At 49.5% G+C, this 22,222-nt stretch overlaps 1 pseudogene; it reads right to left on the reverse strand.

Moving 5' to 3' along the window:
• Positions 1–694: 694 nt before the first annotated feature.
• Positions 695–22,222, reverse strand: part of LOC129694776 (zinc finger protein 850-like) — a 69,594-nt pseudogene continuing 48,066 nt past the window's right edge.

Here is a 22,222-nt window from a genome sequence, read left to right on the forward strand (position 1 = left end):
TGGCTGGGTGGGACTGGGTGGAGCTGTCGTGGTCAGAAGTTTATCCCCTGCGATGGAGATGGTGAGGTCAAGGAATGGTAGGGAAGTGTCGGAAATGGTCCAGGTGTATTTGAGTGCCGGATGGATGGAAGTTGGTGGTGAAGTGGATGAAGTCAGTCAGTTCTGTGTGGGTGCAGGTGGCCCCAAAGCAGTCGTCAGTGTAACGGAGGTAGAGGTCGGGGATGGGGCCCTGGTACGTATTGAACAAGGATTATTCAACGTACCCGACAAAGAGGCAGGCGTAGCTGGGGCCCATGCGTGTGCCCATAGCTACACCTTGTGTTTGGAGGAAATAGGAGGAGTCAAACGTAAAGTTGTTGAGGGTGAGGACCAACTCCGCTAAGCGGAGGAGAGTGTCAGTGGCTGGGTATAGGTTGCTCCTCTGGTCGAGGAAGAACCGGAGGGCTTTGAGGCCATCAAAGACCATGAGAGACCATGCTTCCTGATCTGGGGAACTTCGTAGAAAAGGAAGTACGATTCATGTCAAATTTACGCTATGGGAGTATTCAAGATCCTAAACCAATCGCAACTGTCAAAGGTTCTACCTTTACTACAACAAAAGGAAGATCAGGACCTAAGGGAAGTAGTTTTGATTCCGCTGTAAATACCTGCATACCACGAGGGAAGGGGGGGGGGGGGGGGGGGGGGGGGGGGGGGGGGGGGGGGGGGGGGGGGGGGATCTGTCGATGACTGGTCAGCTTGGACCTTGCATCCCATCCCAAGAATGGACACTGCATTGTTGCCAGGGCCAAGGAGAGCTTGTAATGGTAGGTCTCCATCCGTTTCCCACCAGGGATGGCTGACCTGCTGAGTTCTACCGGCACTTTGGAGGGGAATGGACAGACGACGTGTCGGGTTTGGGCCCTTCTTTGGACTGATGGAGTCGGGGGAGAAAGTTGGAAAAAAGAGATGGGATTGGGACAGACTCCAGGACTTGATTAGGAGGGGGAGTCTCCTTAATTTGGAGAATTCAATGTTCATGTCATTGGGCTGTAAGCTATGATGTGCTGTTCCTCCAGTTTACGTTGTCACCTCACTCTGGCAATGGAGGAGGCCCAGGACAGAAACATCAGTGTGGGAGTGGGAAGGGGAGTTAAAATGGTTGGCAACCGGGAGATCCAGCAGGCCTTGGAGCACCAAGCGCAAGTGTAGGGTGAAATGCATGCCTAGTTCTGATACAATAGCCATTAGACAAGACACAATAGGTGCAGGAGTAGACTATTCGGCCCTTCGAATAAGCACCACCATTCAATGTGATCATGGCTGATCATCCACAATCAATACCCCTTTCCTGCCTTCTCCCCACACCCCGGGGAATCGAGGACCAGAGGACATGGGTTCAAGGTGATGGGGAAAAGATTTAATAGGTAACTGAGGGGTAATTTAATAGGAAACACAGAGGGTGGTGGGAGTATGGAACAAACTGTCACAGGAGGTACTTGAGGCTGTGACTATCCCAACGTTTAAGAAACAGTTAGACAGTTACATGGATAGGACAAGTTTGGAGGGATATGGACCAAACACAGGCAGATGGGACTAGTGTAGCTGGGACATGTTGGTCGGTGTGGGAAAGTTGGGCCGAAGGGCCTGTTTTCCACACTGTATCACTTTATGACTAACACAAAGTGCTGGAGTAACTCAGCGGGTCAGGCAGCATCTGTGGAGAACATGGATAGGTGACATTTCAGAGTGCTGGAGTAACTCAGCGGGACAGGCAGCATCTCTGGAGACAAGGAATGGGTGACGTTTCAGGTCGACACTGAAGATGGGTCTTGACCCTGAAACGTTACCCATTCCTTCCTGCATTTTGTGTCTACCTAAACAACGCCTATCTATCCACGTGGCGGTGTGCCAGCAAGCTGGAGGACCGGGCAAAGGCCTTGCCGCAGAGCAGGCAGGTGAAGGGGCGCTGGCCGGTGTGGACTCGCCGGTGCTCCAGCAGGTGGTCAAGGCGGGTGAAACCCTTGCCACACTCAGGCAACACAAATGGTCTCTCTCCGGTGTGTATCCGCGGGTGCTACCGCAGTCCCCGTGCTATCTTGTCACAGTGGGAGCAGCTGGTCGCCGGCGTGGGTCCGTCGGCTGTCAAACACCTCACCGCAGTACGGGCAGTCGTAGGGCTGGCCACTGGTGCGCATGCGCTGGTGAGACAGGGCTTGGGAGGCCATGGCAATTCGCACTCTACACATCGGGCTGGGGAAGGGACGGTTGCCGGTTGTCACCCGCTGGGGGGACAGCAGCCTGGAGGAGCGGGTCAAGCCCTTGCCGCACTGGGTGCAAGTGTAGGGGCACTCGACGGAGTGGGTGCGCTGGTGGGACAGCAGGTTTTTGGAGCGAGTGAAGCCCTTGCCGCACTGGGCGCAGGTGTAGGGGCGCTCACCGGTGTGGGTGCGCTGGTGCTCCAGCAGGCTGCTGGAGTGGGTGAAGCCCTTGCCGCACTGGGCGCAGGTGTAGGGGCGCTCGCCGGTGTGGGTGCGCTGGTGCATCAGCAGGCTGCTGGACTGGGTGAAGCCCTTGCCGCACTGGGCGCAGGTGTAGGGACGCTCGCCGGTGTGGGTGCGCTGGTGCACCAGCAGGTTGCTGGAGCGGGTGAAGCCCTTGTCGCACTGGGCACAGGTGTAGGGACGCTCCCCGGTGTGGGTGCGCTGGTGCACCAGCAGGCTGCTAGAGTGGGTGAAGCCCTTGCCGCACTGGGCGCAGGTGTAGGGACGCTCGCCGGTGTGGGTGCGCTGGTGCACCAGCAAGCTGCTGGAGTGGGTGAAGCCCTTGTCGCACTGGGCACAGGTGTAGGGACGCTCACCGGTGTGGGTGCGCTGGTGCTCCAGCAGGGTGCTGGACTGGGTGAAGCCCTTGCCGCACTGGGCGCAGGTGTAGGGGCCGCTCGCCGGTGTGGATGCGCTGGTGCTCCAGCAGGTTGCTGGGACTGGGTGAAGCCCTTGCCGCAGTCGCTGCAGGTGTAGGGCCATTCCCCGGTGTGCAGGCGCCTGTGCTTCTTCAGCTCTGGTGGACGACTTGAAGCCTTTGCCGCAGTCAGAGCAGGTGAAGGGCCGCTCACTGCTGTGCACCCGCCGGTGCTGCCGTAGCCCCGACAACTGGGCAAAGCTCATGCCGCAGGTGGAGCAGCAATAGGGCTTCTCGCCCGTGTGCATCCGCCGGTGAGTCTTCAGCTCATTCGTCGTCTTGAAGCTCTTGCCGCAGTCGGAGCAGGTGAAGGGCCTCTCGCCGGAGTGCACGCGGTTGTGCCGCAGCAGGCTGCTGGAGTTGGTGAAGCTCTTGCCACACTCCGAGCAGTCGAAGGGGCGTTCTCCCGTGTGAACCCGCCGATGGATCTCCAGCTGGCTTGGGCGCTGACACGCGTTGCCACACAAGTCGCACACATAACGCTTCTCCTTGTTGTGCCCCCTCATGTGGTCCTCCATCGAAGCTCAGCCCCTCGAAGCTCAGCCCGCACACTGAGCAGATGGGGGGGGGGGGGGGGGCTCACTGGCACCCTGGCCGCCCTCAATGGCCACTCACGTCCCCGTCTCTCTGCCCACAGCAACGGCTCCTAAACCCTGCAGGAGGGGAATACAGAGGGTCAACAAGCTGGCAAACAGGACATTACTAGCACATATTGGGTGCGTTTATGGAGGAGGAAACCGTTATACAATTCTGCGTGGCACAGTGACGCAGTGTTTTACAGTTGCTGCCTCACCACCAGAGACCCGGGCTTGATCCTGACTAGGGGTGCTGTCTGGTTAGGTGTTTGTACATTCTCCCCTTGACCTGCGTGGGTTTTTACTCCGGTTGCTCCGCTTTCGTCCAACATTTCAAAGACGTCGAGGGTTGTACATTAATCGGCCTTGGCAAAATTGTTAAATTGTCCCTAATGTGCGTAGGATAGTGCTAGTGTACGGGGTGATCACTGGGCGGCGCGGACTGCGCGGGCCGAAAGACCTGTTTCCGCGCTGCATCTCTAAACTAAACTAAAGAGTCTCTACCCTAAATGTCACCCATTCATTCTCTCCACAGCTGCTGCCTGAGTTACTCCAGCACTCTCTCTCTCTCTCTCTCTCTCTTTCTCTGTATCTCCCCTACCTCTCTGTCCCTCTCTTGTCTGTCTTTCTCCCTCTCTCCGGCTCTCTTTCTGTATCCCTCTCTCTCTATCACTGTCTCTCCCTCTCTGTCTGTCTGTCTGTCTCTCTCTCTCTCTCTCTCTCTCTCTCTCTCTCTCTCTCTCTCTCTCTCTCTCTCTCTCTCTCTCTCTCTCTCTCTCTCTCTCTCCCTCTCTCTCTCTCTCTCTCTCTCTCTCTCTCTCTCTCTCCCCCTCTCTCTCTCTTCTCTCTCTCTCTCTCTCTATTTCTCTCTCTCTCTCTCCTGTCTCTCTCTCTCTCTCCTCTCTGTGTCTCTATCTGTCTCTCTCTCTCTCTCTCTCTCTCTCTCCGTCTCTCACTGATGTCTCTCTCTCTCTCTCTCTCTCTGTATCTCCCTCTGTCCCTCTCTGTTTCTCACCACTCTCTCTCTCTCTCTCTCTCTCTCGGTCTCCATCTCTCATTCTCTCTCCGTTTCTCTCTCTACCTGTATCTCTCTTTCTCCGTCTCTCTCTCTCTCTCAATGTTTCTCTATCTCTCTCTCTATTTCTTTCTGTCCCTCTCTCTCTTTCTTTCTCTCTCTCTCTCTGCCCCTCTCGCAGTCTCTGTCCCTCTCTCTCGGTCTCTCTCTGCCTCTCACTCTCTTTCTCCCTGTCTTTCTCTCCCCTCTCGCTCTCTCTCTCACTCTCTCTTTCTGCATCTCTCTCTCTCTCTCTTTCTGTCTCACTGTCTTTCTCTCCGCTTCTCTCTCTCTCGGTCTCCCTCTCTCCCTTACTCTCTGTCTCTCTATCTCTGTCCCATTCTCTCTCCATCTCTCTCTCTCTCTCTCTCTCACTGCCTGTCTCACTCTCTCTCTCTGCATCTCTCCCTCTGTCTGTCCCTCTGACCCTCTCTGTCTCTCTCTGTCTCTCTATCTGTCACTCTCTGTTTCTCTCTCCCTCACCCTGTCTCTCTCTCTCTGCCTCTCCCTCTTTCTGTCTCTCTATCTCTCCCTCTCTCTGTCTCTTTCTGTCTATCTCTCTCTGTCTCTTTCTGTCTCTCTCTCTCTCTGCAGAGAAGCAAAGCAAGAATTTCATTGTCCTATACAGGGACACATGACAATAAAGTCACGAACTTGAACTTGAACTCTCTCCGTTTTTCTCTCTCTCTCTACCCTATCTCTCGCTATCTCTCACTCTTGCTCCCACTCACGGTCTCTCTCTGCCTCACTCACTTTCTCCTTGTCTCTCTCTCTCTCTCTCTCTCTCTCTCTCTCTCTCTCTCTCTCTCTCTCTCTCTCTCTCTCTCTCTCTCTCTCCCATTGTGTATCACTCTGTCTCTCCCCATCTCTCACTGACTCTCTCTCTCTCTCTGCCCCTCTCTGTGTCTCTCTTTCTGTCCCTCTCTCTGTCTCCCTCTGTCTCTCTCCCTGTTTAAGGGCAAGACTGCTTTATCAAAGGGAGCGGAGGGAATGCTCTGTGTTCTGTTTCACAGGGAAATTGCTCACCCCCAGCTCCCCAGACTCAGCCGTCCAGCCTGAAGGGTACTCCATCCACTGTATGGACCGTATACTGGCATCTGGGAAAGGGAGAGGAGGGGGCTTCTGCCTCATGGTCAACTCTGCGTGGTGCTCAGTTGTCCAACCTGCTCTCCACATCTCAAACATCTGGCAGTGAAGTGCCGCCCCTTCTACCTCCCGAGGGAATCATCCTGACCGCGATCTACATCCCACCACAGCAGACGTCCGTCTGGCACTGGAGGAGCTGCACGCCGTGGTCAACAAACACCAGACGTCTTAACCCGAGGCGTTTACCACCATTGCTGGGGACTTCAATAAGGCAAACCTAAAGAAATCGCTCCCTAACTTCCACCAACATGTCTGCTGCTGCACCAGAGGACATAGAAACATAGAAATTAGGTGCAGGAGTAGGCCATTCGGCCCTTCGAGCCTGCACCGCCATACAATATGATCATGGCTGATCATCCAACTCAGTATCCCGTACCTGCCTTCTCTCCATACCCCCTAATCCCCTTAGCCACAAGGGCCACATCTAACTCCCTCTTAAATAGGACCAAGCACCCTCGACCACTGCTACACCACCATCAAGAATGCCTATCGTTCTATCCCTCGCCCTCACTTCGGTAAATCTGACCATACCGCGGTGCTACTTCTTCCTGCCTACAGGCAACAATTAAAGAGCGCACCCCCAGAGGTGAGGACAGTACAGAGCTGGTCGGGGAGGGGGGGGGAGATGAACAACTACAGGACATTTTGGAGTCTGTAGACTGGGCAATGTTCAAGGACTCGGCAACAAACGAACGAATAGGCCATAGTAATTACGGACTTTATTAAGAAATGTGTGGAGGACTGCATCCCCACCAAAACCTTCCGAGTGTTTCCCAATCATAAACCTTGGATGAACTTTGAGATCCGCACTCTTCTTAAGACCAGACACCGGGCATTCATGCCTGTTGATACAGTCGTCTACAAGAAGTCCAGATATGACTTTGGTAAGGCCATCAAAAAGGTCAAAAAGGACTTCTGCTCCAAACTGGAGGATGAGACAGATGTTCGGCAGCTGTGACGGGGCCAGAATGCAATCACCTCCTACAAGGCGAAACCAGGAGGCAGCTCAATGCGTTTTACGCACACTGTGATAGGGAGAATACTGATGTGCCTTCCTGAGCCCCCATTCGCTGTGATGGTATTTCAGTCACAGACACAGAGGCCGAAATCAGGAAATCCTTCTGTGGGGTGAACCCTCGAAAAGCACCTGGACCTGATGATATACCCGGTCGTGTTCTAAAAACGTATGTGGACCAACTGGCTGGAGTTTTTAACGGACATTTTCAACCTCTCACTTCTGAGGTCTGAGGTTCCCACCTGCTTCAAAAGGGCATCAATTATACCGGTGCCCAAGAAGAGTAAGGTGACGTGCCTCAATGACTATCGACCAGTGGCACTAACGCCTGTGGTGATGAAGTGCTTTGAGAGGTTGATCATGGCGCAAATCAACTCCTACCTTGACAAAAACCTGGACCCACTGCAGTTCGCTTACCGCCACAACAGATCAACGGTGGATGCAATCTCGCTGGCCCTCCACTCCACACTGGACCATTTGGACAACAAAAACTCATATGTCAGGCTGTTATTCATTGATTACAGCTCGGCATTTAATACAATTATCCCCTCCAAGCTGGTTACCAAACTCGCAGAACTGGGTCTCTGCGCATCCCTCTGCAATTGGATCCTCGACTTCCTCATTCACAGGCCACAGTCTGTTCGTATTGGTGGAAGTGTGTCAGACTAAATGACAATCAGCACGGGAGCACCTCAAGGCTGCGTGCGCAGCCCCCTGCTAAACTCACTCTATACTCACGACTGCGTAGCCGGTCATAGTGCGAACTCCATCATCAAGTTCGCTGACGACACCATTGTTGTGGGACGTATCACTGATGGGGATGAGTCAGAGTATAGAAGAGAGATCGAGCGACTGTCCATATGGTGCCAGCACAATAATCTGGCCCTCAACACCAGCAAAACCAAGGAATTGATTGTGGACTTTGGAAGGCGTTGGATGGGGACCCACAGTCCCGTTTATATCAATGGTTGAAAGGGTCAAGAGCTTCGAATTCCTGAGCGTGCACATCTCTGAAGATCTTTCCTGGTCCGAGAACACTGATGCACTTATTAAGAAAGCACATCAGCGCCTCTACTTCCTGAGAAGATTACGGAGAGTCGGTTTGTCAAGGAGGACTTTCTCTAACTTCTACAGGTGCATAGTAGAGAGCATGCTGACCGGTTGCATCGTGGTTTGGTTCGGCAACTTGAGCGCGCTGGAGAGGAAAACACTACAAAAAGTAGTAAACACTGCCCAGTCCATCATCGGCTCTGACCTCCCTACCATCGAGGGAATCTATCACAGTCGCTGCCTCAAAAAGGCTGGCAGTATCATCAAAGACCCACACCATCCTGGTCACATACTTATCTCCAAACTATCTTCAGGCAGAGGGTACAGGAGCCTGAAGACTGCAACTACCAGCTACTTCCCCACAACCATCAGGCTATTAAACTTGGCTTGCACAAAACTCTGAACATTAATAGCCATTATCTGTTATTTGCACTTTATCAGTTTATCTATTCATGTATTTGCGTATATAATGGTATATGGACACACTGATCAGTTTTGTAGGAAATGCCTACTATGTTCTGTGTGCTGAAACAAAGCAAGAATGCCATTGTCCCATCAGGGACACATGTCAGGTATGTGTCTGCAGTACAACCACCAGTCCCACTTCACAGGAGAATCATGCGTCTCATCTCTACAGGACGCTGCCCAAACCCGCCCAAAGGTTCATCGGACGGAGTTACCGGGAGAGAGCTGGGGACGACAGGCGCCAGGAGTGGCCTGGGTTGGAGGGTGAACTGGCTTCAAAGTAGATGGAGGCGCCCCGCGGGACACAAAGATGGGTGAGAAGAGAGAGGTCTGTTCATAGGATCCTCACAGCGGCCCGGGGTCTCCCGCCCGCCCGGCCTGCCAGTTCCTAAAATGGCCGCCCATGACTTCCTTCCTATTTACTTCAATGGGAGACTGCCAGTTCATAAAATGGCCGCATATGACTTCACTCGCATGGACTTAAATGGGAGACTGCCAGTATGTAAGATGGCCGCCTATGGCTTCACCCCTTTTGAATTCAATGGAGCCGTCCACTGGGGAGCGGCGAACAAACTACTCACCGATGGATGGATGTCAATCTTCTGTCCTCGCTCCCCACAGCGGCCCCGAGTCAAAGATGGTAGAGCGAGGGTTAGCGAGCTGTAGGATCTTTGCTGTAGATGTAGCGCCTCAACGCCATGACCGTCTTCAAAATGGCGTCGACAATCGACCCTCCCCGCGCGCATGCGCGTTGTGTATGGCCGCCCAACTGTATTACACTCTCTCCCGGGCCCCCACAACTGTATTACACTCGCTCCCGGGCCCCCACAACTGTATTACACTCGCTCCCGGGCCCCCACAACTGTATTACACTCGCTCCCGGGCCCCACAACTGTATTACACTCGCTCCCGGGCCCCACAACTGTATTACACTCGCTCCTGCGCCCCCCACACCTTTATTACACTCGCTCCCGGGCCCCCCCCACAACTGTATTACACTCGCTCTCCGTAACTGTATTACACTCGCTCCGGGCCCCCACAACTGTATTACACTCGCTCCCGGGCCCCCACAACTGTATTACACTCGCTCCTGGGCCCCCCACAACTGTATTACACAGTTTTCTAGGTTAATTGGCTTTGGAAATTTTGTAAATTGTCCCTAGTGCGTAGGATAGTGCTAGCGTACTATCGGCCGGTGTGGTCTCAGTGCAGGGCCGGCCTTAGGGGGTGCGGGGCCCAATTGGGAACAATTTTCGTGAACCCCTGGTTCCCAGCCAAGGTCTGTCTGCCCAGTTATTTAGTATATATTATGAAATTGTACACTAGGGGCTATGGATTATACACTGTGTGAATCTCTCCTGCTCCCTCCTGTTTGACTGTCAGTAGCTCCGCTGGCTGCCAACTTTTACCGTAGCAGCTAATTACCATTAATCTGCATTATGTGATTGGACACAATGGCCTTGGAGACAGCGGTTGATTGGACGGGAAGAGACCTATTTGTTGATTGGACGGGAATTTTAAGGCAAGCTGGTTGGTGATTGGATGCAACCCCCTTAGAGACAGCGATTGATTGGCCGCCAAATAAAATGATCAAATAGTAAAGCAAAAATCGCTGGTCGGTGCGAACTCAGTAGTATCTCCAAAGTAGGAGGTTGTATCTCCAAACTAAACAGTATAACATGCAGGTACATTCATTTCAAATTAAATTCACTGATTATTTCACATGATTTCTCACTGTGTAAAGCTCAATATCTGACCAATTTCTGTTTAACACGTTTGGTCTGCCGTGAGCATTTTTCTCTCCCAAAACAGTTCATATCTAGTAAACCGATCAACGAACCAGACAGCAGTTGGACGCAGTCATAGAAACAAGGTGCAGGAGTAGGCCATTCGGCCCTTTGAGCTTGCACAGCCATTCAATATGATCATGGCTGATCATCCAACTCAGTATCCTATACCTGCCTTCTCTCCATATCACCTGATTCCTTTAGTCACAAGGGCCACATCTAACTCCCTCTTAAATATAGCCAACGAACTGCCCTCAACTACATTCTGTGCAGAGAATTCCAGAGATTCATCACTCTCTGTGTAAAAAATGTTTTTCTCATCTCAGTCCTAAAAGATTTTACCCATCTCAGTCCTAAAAGATTTACTCCAGATTTCCCCTTAAACTGTGACCCCTTGTTCTGGAATTCCCCAACATCGGGAATAATCTTCCTGTATCTAGCCTGTCCAACCCTTTAAGAATTTTGTGCGTTTCTATAAGATCCCCCTCAATCTTCTAAATTTAAGCGAGTACAAGCCGAGTCTATCCAGTCTTTCTTCATATGAAAGTCCTGACATCCCAGGAATCAGTCTGGTGAACCTTCTCTGTACTCCCTCTATGGCAAGAATGTCCTTCCTCAGATTAGGAGCCCAAAACTGTACGCAATACTCCAGGTGTGGTCTCACCAAGACCCTGTACAACTGGAGTAGAACCTCATTGCTCCTATACTCAAATCCTTTTGCTATAAATGCTAACATACCATTCGCTTTCTTCACGGCCTGCTGCACCTGCATGCCTACTTTCAATGACTGGTGTACCATGACACTCAGGTCTCGTTGCATCTCCCCTTTTCCTAAAATGAGACGAAATGGGGAGCAGGAGAGAGAGCGTAAGAGAGAGAGAGAGCAAAACACAGAGAGACACAAGGTGCACAAAATTGCTGGAGAAACTGAGCGGGTGCAGCAGCATCTATGGAGCGAAGGAAATAGGCGACGTTTCGGGCCGAAACCCTTCTTCAGACGGATCAGACTGATCAAAGAGACACAACGTGGGTCGGTAGGTGAATGACTAACCTGCACACCAGGAAGAAGCCCCTTCTCGCAGGCCGGGGCCCTCACTCATGATGGTGAGTTTCAAGAAATTCTCAACGTGTCATCGATCTACATTCCTCAGTAAATGTAATTGTGTTTAAAACAAGTATTAATGACGCCGCGTGAATTTTATTCAAAGGAACATGGCGTCATTAATACATGGATGCAGATTGATGGCATTGTATAACTTGTTAACTACTTCATGTTAAGAAGTGCTAACAGTACTAGTTAACAAATCGTTTGTGTCTGATGGCCGTGCAGCGGTTGTTATACATGTTCGTTTAAAAAAAAAATCCGGATGGCGAATTAAAAAAAAATCTTTATTTAACAAAGAGAATTCATATTTCCGTACGAAATACCGAACATTAGTGCGGGGCCCCCATTAGGCGCGGGGCCCAATTGGGAGCAATCGGTCAAATTTAACGCCGGCGCTGTCTCGGTGGGCCGAAGGGCCTGTTTCGGCGCTATATCCCTAAAGTTTAAATCAGCTTGTCTTAACTCATCTCATTCCCTTCCCCACCAAACCCTTTGTTAAAGTTAAAGATTGATAACCTGAGGTATAGAACATAGAACAGTACAACACAGGAACAGGCCCTTCGGCCCACAATGTCTGTGCTAAACATGACACCACTGCCAACTCTTATCTGCCTGCACATTATCATTATCCCTCCATTCCCTGCCTATCCAAAAACCTGTTAAATGCCACTGTTGTATCTGCCTCCACACCCCTGGCAACACACTCAAGGTGCACTCTAACCTCTTATAACTTGCTCCACACATCTTTATGCTTTTCCCCACTCTCTTTAAAGCTATACCCTCTAGTATTCTATCTCTGTCCTGTGAAAAAGAGGCGGGCATGGTGGCGCAGCGGTAGAGTTCCTGGCTTACACTGCTTGCAGTGCCAGAGACCCGGGTTCGATCCTGACTACGGGTGCTGTCAGTACAGATTTGTACATTTTCCCCTTGACCTGCGTGGGTTTTTTCCGAGATCTTCAGTTTCCTCCCACAATCCAAAGACATGCAGGTTTCAGATTCAGATTCAATCTTTATTGTCAATGTGCAGTGTACAGTACAGAGACAACGAAATGCAGTTAGCATCTCACCCAGAAGAGCGAACATAGAATAATGGAACAGCAAAATATATATGTGTACATACAGTAGCAGTAGTGCAATTTTTCTGGGGGAAGGAGTGTCCGGGGTGGGTGACTGGCAATCACCAATGTGCAGAGTTAAGTTGTGTAATAGCCGCAGGGAAGAAGCTGTTCCTGAACTTGCTGGTTCGGCAACGGAGAGACCTGTAGCGCTTCCCGGATGGGAGGAGGGTGAACAGTCTGTGGTTGGGGTGAGAGCAGTCCTTGACGATGCTGCGTGCCCTTTGCAGACATCGCTTGCTTTGAACAGACTCAATGGAGAGGAGTGAGGAACCAGTGATGCGTTGGGCAGTTTTCACCACCTTCTGCAGTGCTTTCCGGTTGGAGACAGAGCAGTTGCTATACCATACTGTGATACAGTTGGTAAGGATGCTCTCGATGGTGCAGCGGTAGAGGTTCACCAGAATCTGAAGAAACAGATGGACCTTCTTTAGTCTCCTCAGGTGGTAGAGACGCCGGTGAACCTTCTTGACCAGTGTTGATCTATTGTGGGTCCAAGAGAGGTCATCTGAGATGTTGACCCACAGAAACCTGAAGCTGAAAACACGTTCCACCTCCGTCCCTTTTAATATGGATGGGGTTCTTCTTGAAGTTAAGGGCCAGGTTGTTGTCAGCGAACAATGCTGCTAGGAGCTGGACCTCCTCCCTATAGGGCGACTCATAGTTGTCGCTGATGAGGCCAATCACCGTTGTATCATCTGCATACTTGATGATGGTGTTAGTACCATGTACAGGTGTGCAGTCGAACGTGAAGCGGGAGTAGAGGAGGGGGCTCAGCACACAGCCCTGTGGAACGCCGGTGTTCAGGTTGAGGGTTGAAGAGGTATGGTTGGCTGACCTAACAGACTGGGGTCTAGTTTGAACGTCCAGTATCCAGTTGCAGAGGGAGGGGTCGATGCCCAGGTCGCTGAGTTTGGTGATCGGTTTTGAGGGGATAATGGTGTTGAATGCTGAGCTATAGTCGATGAACAGCATTCTCACGTAGGTGTCTCTGTTGTCGAGGTGGGAGAGGGCTGAGTGAAGTGCCGTTGAGATGGCATCCTCCATACTCCTGTTCTTGCGGTAGGTGAACTAATAGGGGTCCAGTGTGAGAGGTGGGCAGCCTTTGAGGTGTGCCAGGACCAGCCTCTCGAAGCACTTGGTGATGATGGGAGTAAGTGCAACTGGGTGGAAGTCGTTGAGGCTAGCCATAGTGGAATGTTTTGGCACCGGCACGATGGAGGTGGTTTTAAGGCACGTGGGGACAACTGCTTGGGCAAGTGACAGGTTGAAGATGTCAGTCCAGACAGTAGGGTAATTTGGTATAAATGTAAATTGTCCCTAGTGTGTGTGCGGGGTAGTTTAATGCACGGGTATCGCTGGTTGACATGGACTCGGTGGGCTGAAGGGCCTGATTCTGTGCTGTATCTCTAAACTAAAAAATGTTCTGACTGTCTGGTTAAAGATATGAACACATGGGCTCACTGGTCTGAGGGCTGTAGAAAGAATCTTGCACTTTGCTGACATTCACAAGCAATGTTAAACTGAGACCAACGAGGTAACGGCAATAGTTTGTTTTAGAGAGATGGCGTGAAAACAGGCCCTTCCGCCCACCGAGTCCACGCCAACCAACGATCACCGGTACACTAGTCCTATATCCTTCACACTAGGGGCAATTTACAGACGTCAATTAACCTACAAACCGGCACATCTCTAGAATGTGGGAGGAAACCAGAGCACCCGAAGGAAACCCACGCGGGTCACAGGGAGAATGTACAAACTACAAGCACGCGTAGTCAGGATCGAACCCGGGTCTCTGGCACTGTAAGGCAGCAACTCTTAGTCTATCGCTGCGCCACCATGCTGATCAATTCACTTGATGCTAAGGAAGTTGTATGTTAGCCCTCTGCAAACTTTAAAACCCAATGAGATGGGTTTTCTACGGGTGCTCCGGTTTCCTCCCACACTACAAAGACGTGCAGGTTTGTAGGTTAATTTGCTTTGGTAAAACATCCCCAGTGTGTAGGATATTGCGGGTGTACAGGTGAATGCTGGTCGGCGTGGACTTGGTGGGCTAAAGGGCCCGTTGCCACACTGTATCTCAAAATGAAAACACTTGAGAGTTAATATTGTTTGCCTTTTATTTCTTGACAGATCTAAGTAGATTAAGACAACCCCTTATTGATCAAATGAAGGGGTGTATTGCCTCAGACTCTCCCCCACCTGCCCTTCACTTCTGGAGTAATAGAATCAAACTCACAACTTTTGGAAACATCTTCCTTTAGTTTAGTTTCTACAAGTGGGGTTTAATTTATTGCAGAATTAACTTTCTCCTGTGAAGCATTATCTTGTCCATCACTTGGGTTTCATCAACGTATTTCATTTCTTGAAATGTCAACAGTTTCATGTTAACAGCAAAGTTGGAGCTTGTGTGCATTGGCAATGTAGCTCTGTCATATAAGCAAGACACCAGCTAGACCATGAAGGAACAGAGTGCTGGAGTAACTCAGCGGGTCGAGCAGCATCTCTGGAGAACATGGGCGGATGACGTTTTGGTTCAGGACCCGTCTTCAGGACCAGACGTCAACGAGTGCTGGACTCACCATGATGTAGAAACATAGAAAATAGGTGCAGGAGTAGGCCATTCGGACCTTCGAACCAGCTCCTTTCAATATGATTTTGGCTGATCATCCAAAATCAATACCCCATTCCTGCTATCTCCCCATATCTCTTGATTCTGTTAGCCCGAAGAGCCACATCCAACACTCTCTTGAAAACATCCAGTGAATTGGCATCCACTGCCTTCTGTGGCAGAGAATTCTACAGATTTTCTGCATGAAAAGGTTTTCCCTCTTCTGAGTCCTAAATTGCCTAACCCGTTATTCTTAAACTGTGGCCCCTTGTTCTGGACTCCCTCAACATCCGGAACATTGTATCTGCATATAGCCTTCACTCCTTTAATAATTTTATATGTTTCTATAAGATCCACTCTCATCTGGAACAGCTTTTTCCAAAATACCATTACCCTGCTGAACTCACGCTAGGCTAACAGCTAACCCCACCCGACCGGCAGTGCCCTCGCTTTCCTTCTCTAATGTCCGCTCCCTGGACAACAACCTTGTCGAGATGCGTCTTCTCAAAACAACATACAGGGATATAAGAGACTGCTGTGTGTTTGTTTTCACGGAATCATGGCTCCACGGTAACATCCCGGACACGGCAATACAGCTGGAGGGAATGACATCGTTCCGTGCGGACAGAGAGGCAGCTAGCTCTGGTAAGAGCCGAGGTGGAGGCCTGTGCTTGTACATAAACAAGGACTGGTGTGTGAACGCTACAATAGCCGGTAAACATTGCTCTCCGCTGATAGAATTCCTCATCGTGAAATCCGTTGTTTTTGTTGTGGCTGTATATGTTGCTCCAAGTGCTAATGCAAATTCTAAGGCCAACGAAGCACTGGGAGCTCTGCATGACGCCATCAGCGAGTTCCAGACCAAATATCCTGATAGCTTTATTGTGGTGACCGGGAATTTTAATCACACCAGCCGTAAGACTGTGCTGCCAAAATTCAAGCAATATGTGGATTTTGAGACCAGGGGAGAGAACATCTTGGACTTGGTTTACACCAACACCCCAGAGGCCTATAAGGCAGCCCCACGCCCTCGCCTGGGCCACTCTGATATTTCAGTGTTTTTTACACCAGCCTATAGACCATTGCAAAAACAAGTCAGAGCAGAGAGAAAACACACCAGGGTCTGGCCAGAGGGAGCAGCCTCAGCACTGCAGGATTGCTTCCTGCACACTGACTGGGATGTGTTCAGGATAACAGCATCCTATGATGATCTCATCAACATCGAGGAGTACGCAGAGACTGTAACCAGCTACATTGCCAAGTGCACCGAGGATGTCACTATCATGAAAACATTCACTGCACGTGGAAATGAAAATCCATGAATGACAGCAAAGGTGTGCTCGCTGCTGAGGGCTCGTGATGCAGCCTACAGAGCCGGTAACACAGCTACTCTTCGATCTACCAGGACTGCACTGGAAAAAGGAATCAGGGCAGCGAAACGTGCCTACGCAGGGCAAATCCAGGGACGCCTCTGTGACACAGGAGACATCAGGAGGATGTGGAAGGGAATCCAAACACTGACGGGGTACAAGGCAAGGCAGCAGGTAACTGACATCGCCACTTCTCTTCCAGATAAATTGAACAACTTCTTTGCACCTTTTGATGCAGCTAACACCTACCCAAGGGGAGAGCCAGCCCCTGCTTACAAACTGACCAGCCAGTCCTGACCATAGGCTCAATGGACACACGGAGAATCCTGTCTAAGGTCAACCCGTGGAAAGCAGTTGGACCCGACAACATCCCAAGACGTGTGCTCAAGTAATGTGCTGAGGAGTTTGCAGATGATGTGCTAACGGACATCTTCAACATCTTCCTTAGTCAAGCCATTGTCCCCACCTGCCTCAAAACTTCCACAATAATCCCAATAGCAAAGAAACTAGTTGCGGCCTGCCCAAATGATTACCACCCTGTCGCCCTAACCCCCATAGTAATGAAGTGCTTTGAACGCCTGGTTAAACCTCACATTACTGCTAGCCTCCCCTCATCGTTAGACCCCCTCCAGTTCGCCTATCGCCACAACCGTTCTACAGAAGATGCCATCTCTACTACGCTGCACACAGTACTCATTCGTCTGGAAAACAAAAACACCTACGCCAGAATCCTGTACATTGACTTCAGCTCAGCTTTGAATACCATCATCCCACAGAGACTTGTGGAAAAAACTAACCCTGCTGGGCCTCAACACCACCCTGTGTCACTGGATCTTGGACTTTCTGACACAGAGACTGCAGTCAGTCCGTGTTGGTAAGAACACTTCAGGCTCGATCACGCTGAGCACCGGCTCCCCTCAAGGCTGTGTGCTCAGCCCGCTGTTGCTCACACTGCTCAGACAAGACTGTGCTGCCAGATTCAGGGACAACAGGATTATAAAATGACACCACAGTGGTGGGACTCATCAGTGGAGATGACGAATCAATGTACAGGGAGAAAGTGAAACAACTAGTGGACTGGTGCGGCAACAACAATCTAGCATTAAATGTCGACAAAACAAAGGAGATGGTTGTCGACTTCAGGAGGTCGCAGCCCAAACACACACCCCTCAACATCAGTGGCACCACAGTGGAGAGAGTGGAGAACATAAAGTTCCTCTAAGTGCAAATTACAGACAGTCTCACCCGGTCCAGGAACATCACTGGGATTGTCAAACGGGCCCATCAGCGACTGCACTTCCTGAGGAAACTCAAACAGGCCTCACTCCCCACCAACAACCTCAGGACTTTCTACAGGGGCACGGTGGAGTCTGTACTAATGTACTGCATAAATATGTGGTACTCTAACTGCAACTGTTCGGACAGGAAGGCTCTGCAGAGGGTAGTGAGGGGAGCAGAGAGGATCATTGGCGTCTCCCTACCCTCGGTACAAGAACTGTTCCAGAGCTGCTGTCTGAAAAAAGCTCTGAGAATAGCTAAGGACAAACTGCACCCCCTCCACACATACCTGGATCTCCTGCCATCAGGCAAGAGATACCGCAGCATCAAAGCCCGGACTACAAGACTGCTAAACAGCTTCCTGCCACAGGCTGTGAGGCTGCTAAACAGTCACTCTGTACTCACAGTCACCTGATTCTGCGGCTTTGCACGGACATTTTAATAACTCTGGCACTGGCCACTCAAATCAGCTACCCCGGACATTTTAATGATTGGTTTTACTGTATTTTAATGTTGCTATTTTACCTGCTTTTAACTATTTATACTGTTTCAACAGGGATGGATTGTTGTTATTGTTATTATGTGTGAAATGTTTTAAGTTTCATGTGCGATGCTGCGGTATTCCTTGGGAAACGTCTTTTTATTTTGCACTGTACAGCTGTTGCTTTGCAAGATGACAATAAAGGTTGATTGATTGATTGAATATCACAACATTTCCTACTTTGCAAAACAGTGGTTGCATTTCAAAATTATTTTGTCAGTAAAGCACTTTGGAGTCTCCTATGTGAGATGTGAGGCTTGCATTCATACAATAGCCTCACATCTCACATAGGAGACTCCAAAGTTCTTCGTTGCACAAAAACTCCATCTCCAATGCTGAAAGGTCGTGAGTAGACAAATTAGCCGAATATGTCCGTGGGCTTGGAATGGAAACTGGTCGCCCGCCCTTGCCCAGAAATGCAGACAGAGTCGCTGAGACATGGAGGGGGACATTTTGAAACCAGACAGAGGAAAGTGGGAAATATTTGTGGGGGATATGAAATCTTAAAAGCGATGAAGGACAGTATGAAGGAGCACCGATACAGGCAGAGCGACATATAGCATGGAAACAGAACATTCGACACCATTGTTCCATGCCGACCAAGATGCCCCATCTCAGCTAGAATCATTTGCCGCGTTTGGCCCATGCCCCCCTCCTAATCTTTCATGTCTATGCACCTGTCCAAATGTTTTTTAAATGCTATTACATTCCTCAAATACCCGCCATAATGTACCCGAGAAAGCGGCAGGGGAAGGTTGTGGCTACGACTGAAAAAAGTATTCTTCCCCACATTCTACAGACAGGCAGGCAGATCCTGATCCCTAACGGGTTCCCACTCGGAACCGGGATTTGTTTTGCAACCATTCTTTTAAAGATTAATTAACAAGAAAACGAATCTGTTGCATGAAGAGGAAATGCTGGAAACACAATATAAACACATCGTGTTGGTGGGCTTTAGGACCCGGTGGAGCCCGGAGCAGTGGAGCCGCCGCGGCTGCTGCTGAACCCGCGGTCAATGGGGTTTCGGGCCCGAAACGGCGGCTGAACAATCAACGAAAGGGGCGGGGCACGGCTGACGAGAGGCGGAGCTCTGTCCCGTCAATCCCAGCCCTGGCCAGAAAGTGGATGGCATTTGAAATACGCTTCGGATAAATTTCATTCACTGAAATTAAATACATCAGTGTTTCCTAACGTGGTTTGTTCATTATGTTAGTCTGCACAATAACATAACTTCAATACCAGACACTGTAATGAAGAAGGGTCTCGACCCGAAACGTCACCCATTCCTTCTCTCCAGAGATGCTGCCTGTCCCGCTGAGTTCCTCCAGCATTTTGTGTCTGTCTTCGACTTATCTGCAGTTCCTTTCAACACTCTATAATTTTATTTAATAGTCTCATGTGCAAACTTAAACTCACCTCAATGGTTCAATAATTGCCACATGCGCCTAGGGACAGTGACATTCTTTGTTCTTGCATGCAACACGGTAAAACACAGACCACACTGAGGCGGTACGCAAAGCGTGGCCGCGATCATCCACAATGAATCCTACCTTTTCACCATATCCCTTGATTCTTCTAGCCCTAAGACCTCACTCTATTTTGAATGCATGCAAATAATCGGCCTCTATTTTCTTCTGAGGCAGAAATTGCACAAATTCACAACTCTCTGAGTGTAAAAGTGTTTCCTCGTCTCAGTTATAATGATTAGTCCGTTTGAGATAAGACCAGCATTGGTTTAAAAAAATCGTCCCTAGTGTAGAGGATAGTGTTGATGTACGGGTGATCGAGAATGGATCGACTGGGCTATTATACACTGGAATTTAGAAGGATTAAAGGGTATCTTATAGAATCATATATATTTTTTAGCGGATTGGACAGGCTGGATGCAGGAACAATTTTCCCGATTTTGGGGAAATCCAGAACCAGGGGTCACAGTTTAAGAATAAGGGGTAGGTCATATAGGACTGAGATGAGGGAGAACATTTTCACCTGGAGAGTTGTCAATTCACTGGGTGTATTTAAGAGAAAGTTTGACATAGCTCTTAGGGTTAACGGAATCAAGGGATATGGGGAGAAAGCAGGAACGGCGTACTGATTTTACATGATCAGCCATGATCAAATTAAATGGCCCTCGCTCGAATGGTCGAATGGCCTACGCCTGCACCTATTTTCTATGTCTCTATGTTTCTACGTTTCTATGGTGATATTTTGTAGAGTGAATACATGTATCTGGGATGGAACAAGATTTTCATGAACTGGGCTAGTGGGCGGATAAAAGGCTGATTTATTTAACTGGGATAAAAGTGATGCAAGTTGGTAAGACCGGCCAGGGCAGATTTTACACGTTAAAAAGTTACACCCTGTTATTTTCAGCAGACTGGAGAGACAATAGAACGTTGACACACAGCTCCATGAAAATTGCACCAGGGATGGGCAGGGTGGTGAGGAGGGGGTTTGGCACATTTGCTGGGTCCGTGAGGGAATTTGACACAACTGTATATGCCACTAGTAAGATCCACAGCTCCAGATTCAGGGACAACTTCACCACAGCTAATATCAGACAACTGAATCATACTTCCTCAACCAGTGAGCAGGCTGAACTACTATCTATCTCTTTGGTGACCCTCGGACTGTACTTGATCGGACTTTGCTGGCTTTACTTTGCACTAAACGTTCTTCTCCTATCATGTATCTATACCATATAACCATATAACAATATAACAATTACAACACGGAAACAGGCCTTCTCGGCCGTACAAGTCCGTGCCGAACAACTTTTTTTTTTAAATATACTGGAAATGGCTTAATTTTCTGCTAACTGGACAGCATGCAACAAGAACTTTTCACTGTAGCTCGGTACATGTGACAATAAACTAACCTGAACAAATGAACTGACTGCATTTAGCGCCAATTCTTCCCTTCGCTTTTTTCGCCGTATTTGTCTCCGTTTCAGAGAAAACGCGAGTGACCAAAGTCCATTCCAAGCCCGCGGACGCCATCGGCGACTTTGTTTGCGTACCGGAAATTGCTCACTGGGTAGATCGCTCGTCCATTTACAAGGACATTTGATCTTCAACCACTTTAAACGAGATGGATCTTTAAACAAATAAGAGTGCCTCAGTCATCGTTCTTCAGACTATTTTATTTTTTTCAAGGATTTGATGTGATCAATTGTATTTAAGGTGGGGAAAATATTTAAATTGTGTCCCCGGATTGTACAACTGAATTCCTCGTTCGATAACTAAATCGCTCGCCTCACCACCGCACCCCAACCTTCAGTTCATGCCTCGAGTGCATCATTTCCCATTGGATTGCGGCCCCTCAGTTCAGAACCATTTTTAAAACTGACAATATTTCCGTCATTATCCTTCACACCTCTACAAAGACCACTGCGTTACAATGAATAAGATTGTAGTCTGCTCTAAAACTAACCATCCTTGATATGAAATGGTGCACGGTTTCTCTAAATATCGATGTATCTGAATACTGGAGCATGAGAGACAAGTGTATTGATGTGGATTAAAATTTGTTTACTTCCATACTGAGCTCGGGCTGTGAACGGAGACGCGGGCGACGTGTTCCGCTGCCCAACAGGTTCAACGGTTCCTTAGTTACACCTTCTTGACACCAGGTCCTGTATTGTTCTGTCTTGCCTTAGAGTGTCCAAAGACCTATCTCTGCGCATTCGTCCACACTCTGGACAGTTTAACCATATAATAACCATATAACAATTACAGCACGGAAACAGGCCATCTCGACCCTTCTAGTCCGTGCCGAACACATAATCTCCCCTAGTCCCATATACCTGCGCTCAGACCATAATCCTCCATTCCCTTCCCATCCATATAACTATCCAATTTATTTTTAAATGATAAAAACGAACCTGCCTCCACCACCTTCACTGGAAGCTCATTCCACACAGCTACCACTCTCTGAGTAAAGAAGTTCCCCCTCATGTTACCCCTAAACTTCAGTCCCTTAATTCTCAAGTCATGTCCCCTTGTTTGAATCTTCCCTACTCTCAGTGGGAAAAGCTTTTCCACGTCAACTCTGTCTATCCCTCTCATCATTTAAAAACCTCTATCAAGTCCCCCCTTAACCTTCTGCGCTCCAAAGAATAAAGCCCTAACTTGTTCAACCTTTCTCTGTAACTTAGTTTCTGAAACCCAG

Source organism: Leucoraja erinacea, unplaced genomic scaffold, assembly GCF_028641065.1.
Source record: "Leucoraja erinacea ecotype New England unplaced genomic scaffold, Leri_hhj_1 Leri_795S, whole genome shotgun sequence".
NCBI lineage: Eukaryota > Metazoa > Chordata > Chondrichthyes > Rajiformes > Rajidae > Leucoraja > Leucoraja erinaceus.